General features: G+C 51.6%; 1 protein-coding gene across 6 annotated transcripts in view; it reads right to left on the minus strand.

The window, feature by feature from the left end:
• The window catches only part of Pik3cd (phosphatidylinositol-4,5-bisphosphate 3-kinase catalytic subunit delta), a 49,286-nt gene extending 31,969 nt beyond the window's left edge, over nt 1-17,317 (minus strand). For 4 of the 6 annotated variants that reach the window (XR_009224931.1, XM_046424527.2, XM_046424522.2 and 1 more), the window contains exon 1: nt 17,185-17,315. The gene's annotated coding sequence lies outside the window, so the exon portion shown is untranslated. Of the gene's footprint in view, nt 1-8,276; nt 8,369-17,184 lie in introns of all 6 variants that reach the window. The other 2 variants (XM_046424526.2, XM_046424524.2) reach the window with 2 other exon arrangements.
• Between the last annotated feature and the right edge of the window lie 1,451 nt (nt 17,318-18,768).

The following is an 18,768-nucleotide window of genomic DNA, read 5'->3' on the forward strand; positions in this document are numbered from 1 at the left end:
CGCCTCTGCTCCCCGGGTCCCACCAGAAAGGGCGGAGTACACACCGGGTCACAGATCGGAAGCCGGGGTCGCTCGCACGGCTGTCCAGCTCTGGTTCTGGGCTGAAATCCAGCCTCGGGGGTTCCCCTGTATTGTCGGATTTAGAAAATAAGTGGGTTTAGCCAGGGCTTTCACTAACAAATCAATTCAGAACAAAGAGCTGGGTGCGCGCTGGCAGGTCGCTGGCGCCGGAACAGCGTGGCGATCCTTGCCCCAGCCTTCTGCTCCAGCGTCCCGGTTTTATCCAGGCACCTACGCGGCAGGTGGGCACGGTTCTCCCCCGACGGCAAATGAGGAAATTCATGAGCGAAGGTGAAGGACTCCTACTCTCGCGTCCACACTCACATCCTGACCCAATCCGCAAGGCCAGCCTCTCAGCGGCAAAACAGCCCTGGAACCCCCTAGAACCCATAAACTTGTCGCTCTGCAGCGACTCAAGTCGCCCTACCATGTTGCTTCGGGTCCACAGACCTAGACTTTGTGCAGTGGAGGAGGAGGACCGGCGGGGCCTAGAACCCCCCACCCAGGGGGCGAGTGTTCGAGGAACGCTCCTTGGCGGTGCTAACTGCTGTTGGAGAGGCGCCCAGGGCGCGGCGGGTCCACCCCAGTGAACAAGCCCCAGGAGCATCCCTCGTGCGAGTGAAGACAGCAAGGGGAAAAGCTGTCCGAAGCTCTGGGAGTATCGAAGACGTCCGAGATGAGAGAACTAGGTGGCGGGATCTGGGAGCTGCCATCCCTGGAGCGCAGCCCCGGCCAGGCGCTTTCCCCTCCACTCCGCCACCCAGGAGCAACCCCAGGGGTCCCGGTGTTTGGGTAGCCCAGGAGGAGACAGGGCCGAGGGGCAGGAAAAGATACCCCCCATGCCATCTCTAGATGTTACAGACACTCAAAAATACCCTCCTTCTACTGCTCAGACCCACTGTCACACGCTCAGACGCAGACCACAGACACCGCACTCCGCGCTCCACACAGTCTCACCGGCCCTCCCACGGAGCACGAGGCTGGCCGTGCCGGGCACTGTGGGCGGAGCCCGAGTCACCGGGTGGGGACCGCCCCCGGGCCCCGCCCCGCGCTGCCAGCCCCTCCCCGTCACTCCTCCGGCGGGGGCTGCGGAGCAGGCTTGCAGCGCCGGAAGCGTCAGATGGCAGCTCAGCCCGCTGACTTAGCCAGGGTGTGAGTCCCCTGCGGGTCGCGCGGTACCGATGGCGCCGGGGTTTCCTAGGAGGAGAAGTTACGGGTAATTATGGCCGGATCTGAGACCCGCAGGCCGACTAGGAAGAGTTCTGTGACAGGCACCTGGTTGCAGAGGCACGTATCCTAAACACTCGCCAACCGCAAAGAAATTTTCCACAGCAGATGACACCGACGGCCGCTTAACCCCACCCCGTTCTCCACGTGAGGGAGCCCTCCTCCCCAGGGGCCCAGTTCTTCAGTGGTCCCCCTGCTAGAAGACTTCCTTTTTTCCTTCAACACAGATCTGAGTGAAAGCCAGACTCAACGACTAGGTCCCCATCGGAATTAGACCCAATGACCTGACTCGGGTGCAAATTGGAGATATCAGGCACTAGTTTCTCCGGAGCCGAGAGGAAAATCCGAGAATCTTTGAAATGGCAAAAACGACAAAAAGACAGAGGTCCATATTAATTATGAAGATGTGCTGGAACTGTGCAAAAATTCTGGAAAGATACAGACCATAATAACTTGGAGGAGAATTAAATGGCATAATAAGGTACACGGGGAAGTCTCTAGGCAGTGCCTGGTGGGCAGAGTCAGTATTCGCTCTTACACAAAGGAAACAGACGCCAGGGGACCTGGCTGGCCCCAGGTCACATTAGTTGGTGGTGGAGAGAGAGGAAAGACTCTAGTCTCCTGATTCCTTGATCATGGCTCGTGCACTTTAAGTCCTTTCTAAAACCATGTGAGGGGGTAAATAAATCAGTGTAGTCAGTAAATAAATGTGTTTCACTCCTGTTAAAAAATCAGAGTAATTAAAGAAATTAGACTTCTGCCCCTCTGCTTGCTACTGCCAAAAGGAGTCTATCCTCTAAGTTCCCAAGCCTAAGGCAAAGGCTCCTGTTTCCTTTCCATTTGAGTCCCTTTCCACTCAAGGAGTTCATTTGCCAGGTCACCTTGCCCTGATGCAATCTCAGCCTCTCTCAACCACCCTCAGATACCCGCCACAGCCCTGTTGGAATTCTGCTTCCCTCTTCCTTCTCAAATTGGCATTCACATTCCTGGGTACTGTCACATACAGCACTGCTGAGTTGGAGACAAGACCAGGAAAGCTAAAGTCAGGGGAAAAAAAAAAATAGATGCAACCAACAATAACCAGTTCAAAATTTTGGTTTTAATTCTATTAGGAAAATAGAAGAGCTTATCAAAATCCTCCTAGAAGTGAAAAGAGAGCTTCCATATTGATTCACACAAACTCCCTACCCCTTTATTACCTTGGATTTGTTTTGTTTTGTTTTATTGGGGACAGGGTCTTCCCATGTTGCCCTTTCTGGCCTCAGACTTCTGGGCTCAAGTGCTTCTGCCTGGGTCTCTGAGTAACTGGGACTAGAGGTGCACGCCATTGTGTCCAGGGCTCCCTTGATGTTTGTATTCTCAAAGCATAAGGATGAGGGAGCCTAATTACAGGAGGCTCTGCTCCCCTGCCACCCACACATATTTTCATTAATCTTTGAGTTCTTGCTCTCCAGTTAACTCAAAAAGTGGCTCAACTGTAGTTAAAAAAACAAAGTTAATTGAAATAAAACCTTTTTTTTTTGTCAATTCCCCAAGCCAGACCAAAAGTCTGTCTTAACGGATGCGATCAGAATCTGTGGCTTACAGCAGGAATGCAGAAACAACAGAAAAAAAAAAAAAAGATGACTGTGCTCGTTCTTTCGTGGGTCAACCAAAACAGCATGCATGGTGACAAGAGTGTGACTCTGGAATTAGACCCGGATTGCCGGCAGTTTCCTAAGCTCTGCAGGGCTCTGTCTCCTGTCTGTAAAACAGGTCACTCAGAAAGGGTCACCAGCACAGAGGACTGGCCCGGGAAGGTAGAAGCCAGGATCAGCCAGATGGCACATGAGTGGGGAGCTTCTGGCAGCACCTGGCCAGGGCCGTCCAGATGTGCTGCACCTGTCTCCGTTTCTGCCAGTTTCAGGGTCCTGATTCAAATATGTGATCCTGACATCCTTACATCTGTTGGATGAAAAGACATCTTCCATCATGAAAAAGGCCAGTGGTGAATACTTACTAGGAAAAAATTAGAATAAGGAAATAAGTAGGTGTAACATGAGTCAGTCTCTAAGCTTATGAAAGATGCCTCAGGGTACCTGAAAGGGATTTTCTAGAATCTTCTTGTAAAACCTCTAGCTGTGTTTGAGAAACCGCTGAGGGCCAGAAAATTAAACTAATGACTGGGAAAAAAAAACTGAAAATTGTGTCCAAGTTAGAAGAAGGTAAATAGGGGGCTGGGGTTGTGGCTCAGTGGTAGAGCACTCACCTAGCCCGTGTGAGGCGCTAGATTCGATCCTCAGCACCATATAAAATAGATAAATAAATAAAATAAAGGTATTGGGTCTGACTACAACTAAAAAAAAAGTATTTTAAAAAATGGTTAAAAAAGAGAAGGTTAATAGAATAAATCTGGCAACACTAAATCAAGTATAGTCACAGAGCTGTACTTAAAGGTCACTCAGGGGACAGGTGATTTGCCTGAGCCACACAGTGAGACGCACAGCAGTAAGTTCCCACATGCTGACCTGAGTCAGTGCCTGAGAGGTGCTGCTTCCGTCCTGATCCTCAGGCCCAGGCACCAAAGGCCTGCTGCCCAGCCTGGCCCCATTGGGAGGTGTGGAAACCTTAAGAGATGGGGCCTAGAGGGAGTCCTAGGCCACTGGGGGTGAGTCCTGGAGGGGGACTGTGTCACCCCAGCCCCCTCCCTACTCATTGGCTTCCTGCTGGTGAGGTGAGCATCTGTTCTGCCATGATGTGCTGCCTCTCAGGCCCCAGAGCAACGGGGCCAGTGGATCCTGACAGAAACCTCCAAAGCCATGAGCCAAAGTTAACCTTTTCTTTATAAGTCGATGGTCTCCGGTGTCCGTCGTAGTGGTAGTAAGCTGGCTAATGCAGGTATTAGAACCATGGCAACCAACAGCAGCAGCTACCGTGTTCTGACACTATGTGGCAGTTATTGTACCAGACGCTTTATATTTATGGTAAAGGTTTTTAAATCTGCCAGCAAATTCCGGAACACTCCTCCTGTTGGCAGGTGACATCTATGTTCCTTCTCCTTAAATCTGGGGGAACTTGTGATTGCCTTGCCCAAGAAAGTTATGGCAGCAGTGGTGCTAAGTGACCCGAGAGCTCAGGTCCTGAAAGCCAGGCAGCTTCCTCCTGGGTTCCAGGAATGCTCCTCTTGGAGCTCTGTGCTGACGTAGAGCCTAACCGACCCAAAGCCACCATGATGAAGCCCAGAAGAGCCAGAAAGAAATGCCAGGTGTAGGCACTAGGGTTGGCAGTCCACCTGAGCCCAGCCTTTCTTCATCCTCACCCCAGTCCCCGACTGAGGGGGGAGACCTCCAGATGATTCCAGCTCCAGCTGTTCAAGTAATGGATCCCAGACATCACCGAGCACAACCAGGCCATCCTGCTGAGCATAATAAAACATGCTGCTTTACACCTCTAAGCTGGGGGAGGCTTGTTGTACAGCAACAGATACCTGGAATATTGATTACCTCATTAAACCACCAAAACAACCCTACAAGATAGCTATGATTGTCTCGGTCAGGAGACTGAGGCTAAAGACTTACCAAAAGCTACCCAGCAAGTGGCAGAGTAGTAATCAGCCCCCTTCAACCACCCCTTAAGACTGTTCCTCCTGCCCCGGTTGCTGAGAGGCCCGAGGCTCAGGTTTTAAGGCAAGCTATGTGAGACTCTATTCTGCCCCTCAAGACAGTCTCATGGACTATTTAGGAAAGAATGTGGCTCTGGTGACCTTTTTTGGATGGTGTGACCCATCACAAAGGTGACTGAGTTTAGAGGAAACAGACTCAGTTTCCCACACGTGATGCCAACAAGCACACCTCTGACCCCGGAGGTCCCGTGGGTTCCCCACTTGAGCCTAAACACCAACCAATCCTGCAGCAGACACCAACAGGGCACCCTCCACTTCAACTGTGGCCTTATATGCCAAAGATGGTGTCAGATCCCACAGGTTAAGGCTCAGTCACACAAGATAGTCCCCACTTGCAATGTGACCCCATCCTTGGATTCAACCAATTTGCTAGATGAGCTACAGAACTCAGGAGAGGCTATTCACATTCTCTGGCTTTTAATAAAGCCTTAACAAAGGTTGAGGACGAACATCAGATGAGGAGATGCCCAGGGCACGCCATGCCCGGAGCTCCTGCGCCTCTCTGGGTACCACCTCTTTCTGCTCTGCCATCCAGAAGCTCTCTGAAGCTGGTTCTTTGGGGTTTAATGGGGTCTTCATTACATAGGCATGAGTGATCAGATCATTGCTCCCTTTTCCTCCCTAGAGTTTGAGGGCTGGGACTGAAAGACCCAAATCTCCAATCTCACCTTGGTCTTTCTGATGAGCAGGCCCCTCCTGCAGCTACCTAGGGGCTGCCAGCCACCAGTCAACTCATTAGCATCCAAAGAGACATGGATTACTTGGAAGATTCCAAGGATTTTAGGAGTCGTATCCTAGGAAACGAAGAGAAAGACCCAATATCTATTTCACAATATCACAGTGACCCGGGGAAGTGTGTGGGAAGTGCCAGACATCCCATGGATCCTGGGGCTGTGCTGAGCGACAGTTGTTCTTGATAACATAAATGAAAGAAAATCCAAAAGCTGTCTCATCAATTCCATAGAAATGTAAACAAAGTCCACAAACACCTGGAGAAGTCATCCACCAAGACTAGACGAGCAGAAGTGGGCAGATCTGTGGAACCAGACGCAGGGTCCTATCTGTCCTCGTGGGAAACCCAGGAAACTTCCTAACTGCAAACACAGAGGGGGTTGGCTAGACTCTTAACCCAGCAACAGACGCCAGACAGCTCATAGCCGATTCAAAAGTCCCAGGCAGTCCCAAGAACAAACTGGCTGAGTGTCACTAGGACAAGTTCTGTGTGTGAAACTGTATCTAGTTTTGCACCTTCTGAGAGTCACTCCTTTGTGTAGCAAGACTGGTCTGTGTGACACCAGTTCACCTTCAAAATTAGGTCAGGAAAGACCATGGGGCTCTGGTCTTGGGATCTGTGGCTCTCGAGCTCATCTCTGGCTCTGCATAAGCCCACAGCCATGCTGTAGGGACACTCAAACAGCTCCAAAAGGAGGACTGGCACCTCTGGCCCACAACCACTGAAGCCTGCCGATGACACCTTGGCAGGGGCCCCCAGCCCTAGATACCCATATTCCCAGCTCACTGTGAGAGGTCCTGGGCCAGAACCTGACCCTGCAGACTACTCCCAAATTCCTGACCCACAGAGATAATACATGAGATAATGCATCTTGTTGTTTCAGCAGCTTTGTCCCGGGGTGATTTGTTGCAGCACAATAGATTTCCATACTTGTGAGTGAATAAATGCTCACGGCAAACAACCCTTCTGGTAATTGTAGGAGTCAGATCCCCAAAGAAGAGGCAGGAAGAAAGACCAAAAAGTCACAAAGACCACCAACAGTCCAGAAGACTCACGTCCAGAGAGACGGAGGAGATGGCCAGGGGCTGCGGGATCGGGAGGAAATGAGGGGAGACGGCTACTGGTGCAGGGGTTCTTTCTGGAGGGGTGAAAATGTTCCAAAATGTGACAGCTGCACAATCCTGACTACACCCCAAACCAACAAATGGTGTGCATTAAATGAATCGCACGGTATGTGGATTATATCTTAATAAAGTTTGTTATTCTAAAAAAGGAGGAAGGAGAGGAGTCAGGAGGGGCAGTGGCATCCAGGGAGGTGGGCCACCTGCAGGCCTGGGGAATCTCCCTGTCACTGGAGTGGAGGAAAGTTCCAGGTGCCTGGGAAAGAGGACGGGGTCTAAGGTCAGCTGACTGGTGTCAGAGAGAAAGCCACAGAGATAAACAGGTGATGTGGCTGGCTCAGCACCCACCCGGTCCACTTGGCCAAAGGGAGTTTGCTTGCTAATCTCACAGGGACACCCTGCCTAGTCTCAAGCCGCTGGGCGCCCCAGAGGTGGGGCCTGGACACAGTACCGATTTCTCATCCCCTAGGAAGATTCCATCCACTCTAAACAAGGTCCACAGAGCTCATTCCCACAGGAACGCGTTTCCAGGAGCCCAAGCCAAGGCCCTTCACAAAGAAGACGGGGCCCAAACCAGAGGCTGCAGCTGTCCCTAAGAATGGTCCTCTTGTAAATGAGGTCGTTCTATAGTGGAGAGTCACCAAATGACACAGGAAGTTGGTCTTTGCCAAAAGCCTTTAAAAAAAAGTTTGTAAATTTAGGACAAAGAAAAGGATTTAAGCCATGTGTGGAGGTGCACGCCTGCAATCTCAGCTACTCTAGAGGCTGTGTGGAGGTGCACGCCTGTAATCTCAGCTACTCTAGAGGCTGAGGTAAGAGGATTGCAAGTTCAAGGCCAGTCTTGGCAATTTAGGGAGACTCTATCTCAAAATAAAAAATACAAAGGGCTAAAGATGTAGATCAGTGGTAGAGCTTCCCTTAGGCTCAATCCCCAGTAATGCAAAAAAAAAAAAAAAAAAAGTTTACAGGGTAAACTCATACAATATCTTACTTAAGAGGTAGTCATGGTCAAGGTGGAAAAGAACTTCAAGGCAGACTTCCAACAAACCCTAGGGCAAGTGGATCTTTTAAAAACAAAACAAAACAAGTAATACCTATTTTATTAACATTATATTGCAGAAGAAACTTATTTCCTAGGAAATAATATTCCTATTAGTTGGGTGCAGGGCACACGTCTGTAATCCCAACAGCTCGGGAGGCTGAGGCAGGAGGATTGTGAGTTCAAAGCTAGCCTCAGCAACTTAGTGAGGCAGTAAGCAACTCAGTGAGACCCTGTCTCTAATAAAATACAAAAAGGAGCTGGGGATGGGGCTCAGTGGTCAAGTGCCCCTGAGTTCAATTCCTGGTACCAAAAAAAAAAAAAAAAAGCAAATAACCCTCCTGACCCATAAGTTCAACATGGTGCCACTTGGGGCTCCCTTGGGTTCTCTGCATGAGTTTGCTGAGTCTGCTCCAGGCTGACGCCACTGCTCACCTTAGTAATCACATCCTGCAATTCTTACACCAGTGCCTGGAACTCGGACGTGAGGAGCAAGAGCTCTTTCCATGAAGATGAAGGCAAATGTTCTACAAATCAGAGGAAGAGAACTCGCTCAGACTTTCTGTTGAATGGGACTGGGAAAGAGGTGGGGTCGAAGGTCAGCTGACGGGGCAAGACAACTACAAAGACGGTGGAGAATTATAAAAATGTAGAGGGAACCTACTGCAACTCAAACCAAAGCTGCAGCTGCGCCTCCCGTGCACAGACAAGCTCCAAGTTAAGAGAAAAGGCTTAGATTCGAGGTGTAGCCGTTTCTGGATGCTCCGTCTAGACCCAAGCTGGAGTTACCCAGCCTACGAGTCACCTAAGACATAAGGGCTGCTACTGAACTGGGCATTTCTGGTCACAATTCTGTCTGATCCTTCTTCATACTATTTTCAAACTAAGGTTGGAGTCTCTGTGCTGGGAGTAGCGGAAGCCACAGAAAAAACATAAACATCTTCCCAGAGCATCGATTTGACACAAGAGTTAGGGGGAAATAGTCTTTATAGTAAAATAAACATGCACGTATCATGGAATAGAATGTAAAATTGATGTTAGTGTTAAAAATAGACCTTGAAGCTTCAAAGCAAGGTCATGGCCGGGGTGGGACGTTGCAGACATCATCGGGTTATGCATCCCGACTCCTCTGGCCAGGGGAGCGGGTGGGAAAGTTGGAGAAGAATGGTCCTTTGGGTCAAGGTTACTGCCAGCTGCCTGCCATCTCCCAGCTACTTCCCTAAAAACCCACAGCAAGGGGTTCCTGGAGTGGCTGCCCTCCCAGGAACAGTGACTCGCTGTTATGGCTCACAGGTAACAGGGTCAGCCCACATTCCACTTCTGTGGTCAAGGTCAGCGGATGGCCCACATCACTAGTGAGCTGTTTTGTTTTTGTTTTGTCCCAGGGATTGAACTCCGGAGTGCGCTACCACTGAGCTACATCCCCAGCATTTTTTTTTTTTTGACATTGGTCTCACTAAATTGCTGAGGGCCTTGCTAAATTGCTGAGGCTGGCCTCGGACTTGTGATCCTCCTGCCTCAACCTCCCGAGTTGGGGATTAGAGGTGTGTGCCACCATGCCTGGTATGTGAGCTGCTCTTACTGTCCAGTCCAGGCCCTGAGAGTTGGTCTGGGGACTGCTCTTGCCACTACCCCAGGGGAGAAAGGCCTGGATGAGATCTTATCTCTAACAGATTACTCTGATGTCCAAAGCACCTTCAAACACCAAACGGCTAGAAAAAGCTGAAAAAACTACACCCTCAAAATAGGCTGATAAAGAATAAAGCAAATTACTCTCCTTTGACATATGCCCTGTGCATTCTGAATGAGTCATCCCTGGAACATAGAATGAGATAATGGATGAACAACCTACCACCTACGGTTTGGATATGGAATGTCCCCAGAGGCCTACAGGTTGAAGGGTTGCCCTTAGCCCCTGGTGCTATTGGGAGGTGGTAGAACCTTAAGAGGTGGGGCCTCGTGGGAGGTCTTAGGCTCAAGAAAGTGGTAGTAAGAATCCTATCTCTTTTTTTTTTCCCCTATATCCCGTCCATCACAAGAACAGCTTATCTACCACATATTCCCTGCCTTAGGCCAAAAAACGAGGGAGCCAACCAGTCATGGGCTGAAACCTCTAAGCCTGTGAACTAAAATAAACCTTTCCTGTTTTCAAGTTGATCATCTCAGGTATTTTGTTACAGTAATGGAAAGCTGACTAATTTAACATGCCCTGCAAACTTCAACGACTTACAACACAGATATCTTTTATGTCCCACATCATGGGCCTCAAAGATTCATTCATCCAATGGCAAAATTGTAACTTTTGAATGGCCATAACCCACTACTAGTTTTTTTATTATGTTTGATCTGCATGACAATTCAATGAAAGATATCATCATCCCAATCTTCAGATGCCAGCCTGCTGGCTTATGCAGTTCATCAAAGTCACATGTGCTTTAAGTGTCAGAGCCAAGACATGAACCATCTGTCTAATTCTAAAGCTCTTGTTTGTGATGCTAACATTAAGCCACCTTCCATTCATTTTCTCTAACAGCACTGCTGGGCATAGGAAGCCAGCACATCTTAGGCAACTGCCAAGCATGAGATGTGCTGTGCTTACTTTAAAAATAGGCCACACTTCAACGCTGGTTTCCAAATGACAGCAGATGAGTCGTATTATTCAAATATTCGTCCCACCACACGCAGGGAAAAAAGACTCATGCCCCGGTGCTTTGCTCCTGCCTCAGGAACCAGCAGAGACAGGAGGCGTGGTCTTTGAGCTCAGCCTTCCATTGGCTCTGAACACATTTTTTTTTTCTTTTCTTTTTGGTGCTGGGGATCAAGCCAGGCCCTTGTGCACGCAAAGCAAAGCAAGCACTCTACCAACTGAGCTGTAGCCCCAGCCCACGAGAAACTTTTCTAGTGGGTTTTTTTTGAGATGGACAGGTAAGGGGGGAAAGTTGGGGGATTGGTGTATTTTTTGTGTATTTTTTTTTTTCCTCTAGAAGAAATTTCTCATAAGATTGTTGATTTGTGGCCAAGATCCCGGTTTCATCAGCTTGCTTCTCAACAGCAGGTCAGCTGGAGGAGCAAAGGCCTGCCCCGGCCCGGGCTCCTCGCTGAGGCCGGCTGAGGCCCACTGCAGATGAAAGCAGAGAGCACTTTACTCTCAGGGGCTCCAGGAGCTGACATCAAGGGCTGCCACCGGGACTGCTGCTGTCGCTCTAGGTCCCGCCCCCGGAAATGACATCCCTGTGACATCCATGGGGCTGCCTCAGTTTCCCAAACTGCATGAAGGAGCATGTGGATGTCATCAGTGGAACAGCCCCTAAGATGAATTCTGTAAACAACCACAACAACCACCTAGTAGTCTTGTCTCCCATTTCCATGCTATGGCGAGAGAGAACCAGGGTCCTGGAATAACGGCCCCGTGAGGGCCTTGGGATTCCCAAAGGCCCATCACAGCCCTTCCCCATCCGCTCTGTGAGGTGTGCATCACCCCAACATGGGATCATTTGCTTGCTCCGGGGATGCTCACAGCAAGTCTAGCCAGACATCCAAGGACACACTGCAATTGGACAGAAGAGTCAGCCAGCTCCTCGTCGAGGATCATCTATATCCAAGGCAGAAATATTGATCCCTATGCTTAAATCCAAATCCCTTTGGCTTACATGTAAGCCAGTCCTCCTTGTTAAAGCATGATGTATCTTGAGGGTGAAAATGACGATAACATCAAGAACACTCAGCACTGGGTATGGACGGCACGCTGGGCGATGTTAACATTATCTAATTTAATCTCATTAAATGCACAAGACAAACCTAGGAACAAGTCCCATCCGCTTCATTTTACAAAGAAACGGAGGATCAGGACTTAAGTAATCCCCTCAAGGTCACACAGCGAGGAAGTTGAAGGGCTCCGGTTCAACTCCGGATCCATCAACTCCAGGGTTTAACGACCACATTACATGGCAGCCAACGCCACCCAGCTCATGACCAGAAAGAAAGCTATTTAACCTCATTAGCAATCAAAGAGATATGCTTGAAATTACTACCTTTTAGGACTATTAGCAAAACATTTCCTTCAGTGTTATTGGAGGCTGACAAGGGTGTTGTGAAACTGTTGTATGTCACTGGGATAAATTGGCGCAGGCTTTCTGGAAAACCACTCAGCTCCAAGAGCCATAAACACGTTTGATGTCTTTGATGCAATGATTCCTGGATATGGGAAAGGCCACATGCCTGAAAATATCAATTACAGTGTTTGGGGAGTGGTGGTGTATGTGCATCTGGAAGCAAGACAAACCTCCCTCAAAGGGGATGCTGGAGGGGACGATGGCACCCCTGCTCTGGGACCCTTACAACACACCAAGACAGGGTGGCTAGGTGTGAACCAGTGTGGAAAGGCAATGACAAATGAAGAAAACCAACTCAAAAGCACATGCCTAGCTGCCTCGCAGAATTGCCAGCCGGGCGCAGGGCCCACACCCCTAATCCCAGCAGCTCAGGAGGCTGAGGCAGGAGGATCACAAGTTCAAGGCCAGCCCCAGCAATTGAGTGAGGCTTTGTCTCAAAAATTTTAAAAAGGGCTGGGGAGGTGGCTCAGTGATCAAGTGACCCTGGGTCGATTTCCCAGAAATCCGAGTCCTGGCTCCAAACACCATGTGGCAATGCCCCCATGACCCCCACCCCTACATCAATGATGTCACGAAGTTTCACTAACAGGGCTCTGACTTTGCTTCCCTGCCTGTAAGAAACCGCTCATCCCAAGTTTTACAACCAGACTTGAGCAGCTGTCCCCGTGGGGGGAGGCAGAAGATGGAGGCAGCACCTCAGAGAGCCCTGGAGCCCCCTCTCACCCCACTCAGGCTCCCCATGTCCTCATCCTTCTCTCCTACAAGCTTCAACGATGGGAGTGGGGAGCCCCAAACCTCTAAGCACCACCAGGCCCTCCCCATGAAAGCCTCTGGTTCAGTGAGTCAACTACTTCCGGGTTCAGTGAGTCAATTACTTCCCAAGGCACAGCCGCAGAACTGGGCCCTGCCCCCACCTCTCCTGGAGCTGTGCAGCAGAGAACAGCCCAAAATGTGGGGGCCCTGTGGCCTCAGATAGGGTGGGTGACCCTGGGCTGGGAAGCAGCCCTGCACAGAGAAGGGGCTGGGGAAACCAAGGTGGCCGAGGGGAAGGAAGAGCAGTCTGGTGGCTGCGGGGACCCCAGGGGGTTGGAGGAGGGCGGCAGTTGGCAGAGCTGACCTGGATGGTGGCTGCCTGTTCCCAGAGCTGGGGAATGGGAAGAAGGCTCCGGGCAGTGCTTCCGCAGGGGGACTGAAATTCTGGTTCAAGGTCACCCAGGGTCAGGACAGGGCAGAGGCAGGCAGAGGCAGGCAGAGACACTCAGCACCTTCCTCAGAAAATGCAGAAAGAAGCACATCCCTCTATCCCTAGGGGGCCGATGGGTGTCCCCACCCTCGCCTCTCCCTGTCTTAACCCACGGGACCTGTGCACTATTTGGAAAAATAATTGTGTGGGAAAAGGGTCTTTGGAGATGCAATTAAGCTGAGGATTTTGAGATGATTTCTCCTGGATTATCCAAGTGGGCCCGAAACCCAAGGACAAGTGTCCTTATAAGGGACACATGAGGAGATACAGACACAAAGATGAGGCTAAGTGAGGACAGAGACAGAGATGGAGTGAAGCACAGGCCAAGGACACCCAGGGCCACCAGAAGCTGGGGAAGGATGCTCCCATCGCTCCCTAACCCTGACCCTAGAGCCCCTGGCAGGGGCGGGTTCCTGATGACACTTTGATTTCAAACTTCTGATCTCCGGAACCATCAGAGAGGACATTTCTGTTGTTTTAAGCCACAAAATGTGTGATCATTTGTTCCAAGAAATGAGTGCAGCGTCCCTCCAAGACCTGAATCCCAGGCAGGCTGCTCCCCTCTGGCTTCTCCTGCCACCCTCTGTGCATTTTCCCCAGTGGAAGTTATTTCCCCGGGTTGTGAGCAAACCTGAAACACCACTTTGGAACTGCCACACCCAGGGCTTCCACAACTCTCCTTGTGCTCAGAAAGCAGGTGACCTTGGAAAGCACCCATTTCCAGGAGCAGCCTGGCAGAGGCAGGTGGGAGGGTGTTACTTTAGGAGAGGGAGGAGGGTTCTCATGCAGCCGCAGAAAGAATGTGCAGCAGGAAAGGGAAACGTAACTGGCCCCAGGGACTGTGCTGGCCCTCAGGGAGGGTAGAGTGGACCATATTTTGGGGTGTCCGGCAGAAAGGCACAGAGTTGGGCTGCAAAGAATGAAGAGGAAGGGTCCCAGGTTTTTATTGTTTTGTTTTGTTTTTTCCCCACCTTGAAACCAGCAGCATTTCTGATATGATGGCGGGGGATTTCCAGCAGCCACATGAATGACCATTGGGTTTTAGCGTGAACTACAAGAAGAGAGGGGAGGCGTGCAGGCTGGCTGTTCTCAGGATGCTAGCAGCAGCACAAAGATAATGTTTTGTTCCCTGCTGAACAAGCCGTCTCCTGCCATCCTCTGGGTTGCTGTTAGGTGGATTTCCACTGGCCTTGTGGGAATCATGCTCGTCCACTGGGGGAATAGAGGAGCTTTTCTAAGGTCTCACATTAAGGAAACATTTGCTGGGGCCCTGAGCTCCACCATCAGACCCATAGAGCAGCTGGCCTCAGGGAGGGAGGGAACTGTTCTCTAAGCAAAATAAGCCAGCCAAAGGGGAATTGCCTCATGAGCTGCACATTCACTTCTCCCTTTAACTGTGAAATTGAAGAAAAACAAGGTGAAGCAGGAACTGACCCCTCAACCTCACTCCCACCCCCTAACTCCCTGCAGGCACAAAACCCAGCTGGGTCTGGAGGTGCTGGCTATTGTAGAGTGTTGTGTCCCCTGAGCCCCTCAGGGGCTGGTACCTCCCTGCCTGCCTGTCTCCCTTAGCACAACCCCGGGCTCCAGAGATCGGTAAACACTCTGGGGGCCAACACTTAGAGTCCATAAAGCTCTCTTGCTTGAAGTCCACAGCTTAGTGCCCTCTCATGTTTTTGAGTTCTTCCTTGGCATGGACTGAGCTGCAGAAATGCAGTTTGTCCTGTAGAGGGGAAGATCAGTGTGCCTCTGGAGCTGAAACCCGAGTTCCAGAAACATCTATGTTTGCAGTGTGGCCAGTGCTCTCCTTCTGGAACTCCAGTAGTGGGCATGGGGGGGGGAGGGGCTCTGAAGGCACGAAGCTGGGTGGTCTCTAGAGCAAGCAATGGCTGGTAAGAACACTCCCCCTCTGCACCCCGAAGTGTCTTCCATTAGGCAGAGGAATTTGTGGAAGCACCACAGAGAAACCACCCAGAATGTGGCGGGCAGTCCACTCCCCAAGATCAACAGAATCCTGATATCAAGCAACAAAACTCCAGGAGTGATGGAGTTGCCTGCTGAGGGGTTGGCACGTATGCTCTCGAGTGAGCTGAAGACAGCTCTATTTCTATCTCCTGGTACTTGCTCACAGACTCACAAATCAAAAGAAACTTGGTCCCCACTTAGAGCATCAATCAAATCATGTGGGTTTTACAAGGGAGCATCAGGGGTAACTCCAGGCAGAGTCTCTGAGAAGACCCCCAGGCCTCCCCAGCACCTCACCAAGAGAACTACCAGGACCAAATCTTTTCTTTGCCCTCAGGGGCTCCTCCACTGGGAGACAGGATTCTGGATCAATTATTTGTAAATTGCCTGAAGAAGTGAATTATTTAACCTTTGCAAGCCTTCCTTTCCTCAACTGTAAAAAGGAGACAACATCACTCAGCTCCTAAGGTTGTTTAACTGCTAACACATAACATAAAAGGGCAAGTCTCTGGGGAGAAAACCTCCCTAAGATACCGTTCAATTAACAAGAACACCCAGGCCCAGCCAGGCACCAGGGCCTGTCCAGCTGTTCTGGAAGAGAACAGAGGAATGGGTCTCGGGTTTCCAAGTCCCTTTGGAGCAGCGAACCTTCCTCTTGCAAAATCCCGAGGGAGGAAAATACAGGCACACCCGCTTTACATAGTGGCAGGCCCATGCCCCAAGTCCCAGAGGGTGTTGCCAGATGGGGCTTCTCAGGATCCCGGGTGAAGAAGCCCCACCTGATAGTCTGGTGGGGCTCAAGGTCCCTTCTTCTGGGGACACAGGAATCAAGTGAAAGTTGCTTAACCCACCAGGCGCTGTTAGCAAACTGGGCAGATCCCAAGGACAGCGAGCGATGACCCAGTATGTGGACCGCCCCAGGGATCCCTCCCAGGCCCCGGGAATCACATCCCCACCTCTTTCCCTCCGAAACGCGCTTTCCCGAGCCTCCCACCAGTCCTTTCCTGGTTCTCTGACGCCCATCTCCTGGCCAGGGCAAAGCGCGGTCGACTGTTCGTCCCCTCCACCCCCGCCAGCCCACGGAATGTCACCCCATCGCTCCTTTGCTCGATTTCAAGGATGAGATGCAGAGAAGGAAGCCTAAATAAAAACAGGAAACTTTTTTTTTTTTAAGTCTCATTCAGACTGAATTACGGGTAAGAGTGTTAAAAAAAAAAAAAGGTCCGGAAATGCAAAGCTGGAGGCGGTTTTGCCGCTGTAACCCGGGCTCAGCCGCAGATCTGGTGGCTGATCTCGCACTCGCCACTGCCGTGAACGCGGCCAGCTGCGCGGGCGGGCGGGGAGAGGGAAGGGGCCGCGCGTCCTCGCTCGGGAGGGAGAACCCATAGCCTCTTGAGTGAGCTGAAGACAGCTCTATTTCTATCTCCTGGTATTTGCTCACAGGGCCCCAGCCCCTTTCCAGCCCTGATCCTGTCTCCTCGAGGCTGGGAGGGAGCGCAGCGCCAGGACGCAGGGGAGTTGTGCCCGGTCCTCCGCGCCTCGCCGGACGCACCTGGGCGACACCGCTCGGAGCGCAGCCTGAATCTCGCCTCCAGTCGGAGAGGCCGCTAGGTCCCGCTCACAAGCGCTCGGAGACCGGCATTCTCGGCTGAGCGCTTCCCGTCTCCTAGCGCCTAGGTCGGGCCGGAACCCTGAAGCCAGCCGGGGAGCTCGCGGTCGGGCTCGTCAGGGCGCACGGTACAGGCGCAGGGGAGCTGCGCGCGCTCCTTTCGGCAGTCGCACAGGGGACGCTCCGTGCTCCCGGTGCAGCCCCGGCCAGGGTCCCCGCGGCCTAACCTCAGGGTGCCCACTGCCCGACTCTAGAGTCTTGGGGTGACGCCAGGCTCAGGGCGCACGAGCTGTGCATTCGGGGAACCTGCCCGCGAGCGGACCCCGCGGTCCAGAGCGCAGCTGTCCGCCTCCGAAGCCCCAGGTCCCTGTCCTCTTCCCACCTCCCCAGACGCAGCCAGGGAAGCGCGCTTACCGGTCGGGCGCAGCTGGCAGAAGCTGGGGCGGCTCGGCCCGGCGGCCGCACGGAGCGAGGGCGCTGAGCGCTAGTGCGCCTCTAGGCGAGGAGGCGGGGCGCGGTGGGGACCGCCCGCCGGCTGACAACCCGCACACTCCACTTCCCACTTTGTTTCCTTTTGCTTACAACAGGAAAAACAAGAGGTCCTCCTGCACCTCGCTGGCGCCCTGGCCCGCCCCACGGCCTGAGGCCAGAGGGGCAGCGTCCTGGGTGCTCTGGAAGCTGCACCTTGCCCTGCTTCCAAACAAGTTTTCTTTCTATACAAAAGAAACTGTGAACCCATAAAACCTCCAAATTCACACACTGCAGAATTTTAAAAGGGATCCCCCCCCCAGAAAGCTGGAGGGCGGGGGAGGGAGTAATCTCAGCTCTCACCACCCAAAGAACCCTCCGAGTGCCCAGAGTGCCCACGCGGGCAACAGGGCAAGAGAGGACTAAGGGGGTGAAAGGGAGCCTGAGGGGCTCAAAGTCCCTAAGAGCATGGACGTGGGGGGCAGCCTATCTCCAAGATTATCAAAGTGACCTCCTATCCTTCTAGGATGCGGTGGGGCATGAGCCAGGCAATTGTTTAGTAACACCATGGCTTCAAACACCCCACCCTCCTCAATCTGCTGGGAGTGAAGTAGCCGTGACCTTTCCTGTGGACCCATGGGGGAACCCGAGGGGTGGAGAGGAACTCCTTTTATCCACAAGCTGCCTTGGACCAGGATAGCTCCAGCCAGTGGTGTTAGCTTCAGAATTCTTGGGATTGCAGGCATGGACCCTTGTTCCCCCACAGACTCACTGGACTTCTGAGGCTCACAGCCCTCCTCCTCCTGCAGACTCTGACAATTGGGCTTGACAGGGGCTCAGCAGAGGTCTCCACCCCATGCCAAGGAGATCCTGGCAAAAGTCAGGAGAAAAGGGGGCAATTCAGAGACACACTGTGGTGGTGAAGCCAGCAGCCTGTCCTGAGAGTTCTTGCTCTAGTCCCCAGCCCTGCTTGGCTAGGTTGCAGTTTACACTGCTCCTTGGTTTACAGACTTCCTTGTTTGAAACAGGAGGGATACTTGCAGCTTCCGAAAGAATTCTTCATGGAATATGCATTTTCTGACAATTTTAATCATGCTCTTTTTTTTTACTTCTGAGATGCTCCCAGGGGAATTCACTAAGATGTGCTTCACATATTATCCTCTCTGACCCCTACAGCAGCCCAGCAAAGTAAGATTTTTTTTTCTTCAATACCGGTTATGGCACCTAGGGGTGCTCTACCACAGAGCTATACCCCCATCCCTTTTATTTTTATTTCAAGACAGGGCTTTAAACTTGATTCTCCTGCCTCAGCTCAGCCTCCAGAGTTTCGGGGTTACAGGCATGCACCACATGCCCAGCAATAAATCTTATCACTAAATCTCATAACCCCCAACTTATGGACAAGAAAACTGAGTTTCTGGAAGGTTGAATCATTTGCCACAGTCAGCAAACGTGCGACTTCTTCCGGATCCTCACTCCTTCCACTACCAAGCCAAGCTGCAGCTCCTAAGAAGTTTCATTTTCCTGAAA

Source organism: Marmota monax, unplaced genomic scaffold (genome assembly GCF_021218885.2).
Source record: "Marmota monax isolate L192 unplaced genomic scaffold, Marmota_monax_Labrador192_F-V1.1 WCK01_AAM20220418_F8-fsc00080, whole genome shotgun sequence".
Classification (NCBI taxonomy): domain Eukaryota; kingdom Metazoa; phylum Chordata; class Mammalia; order Rodentia; family Sciuridae; genus Marmota; species Marmota monax.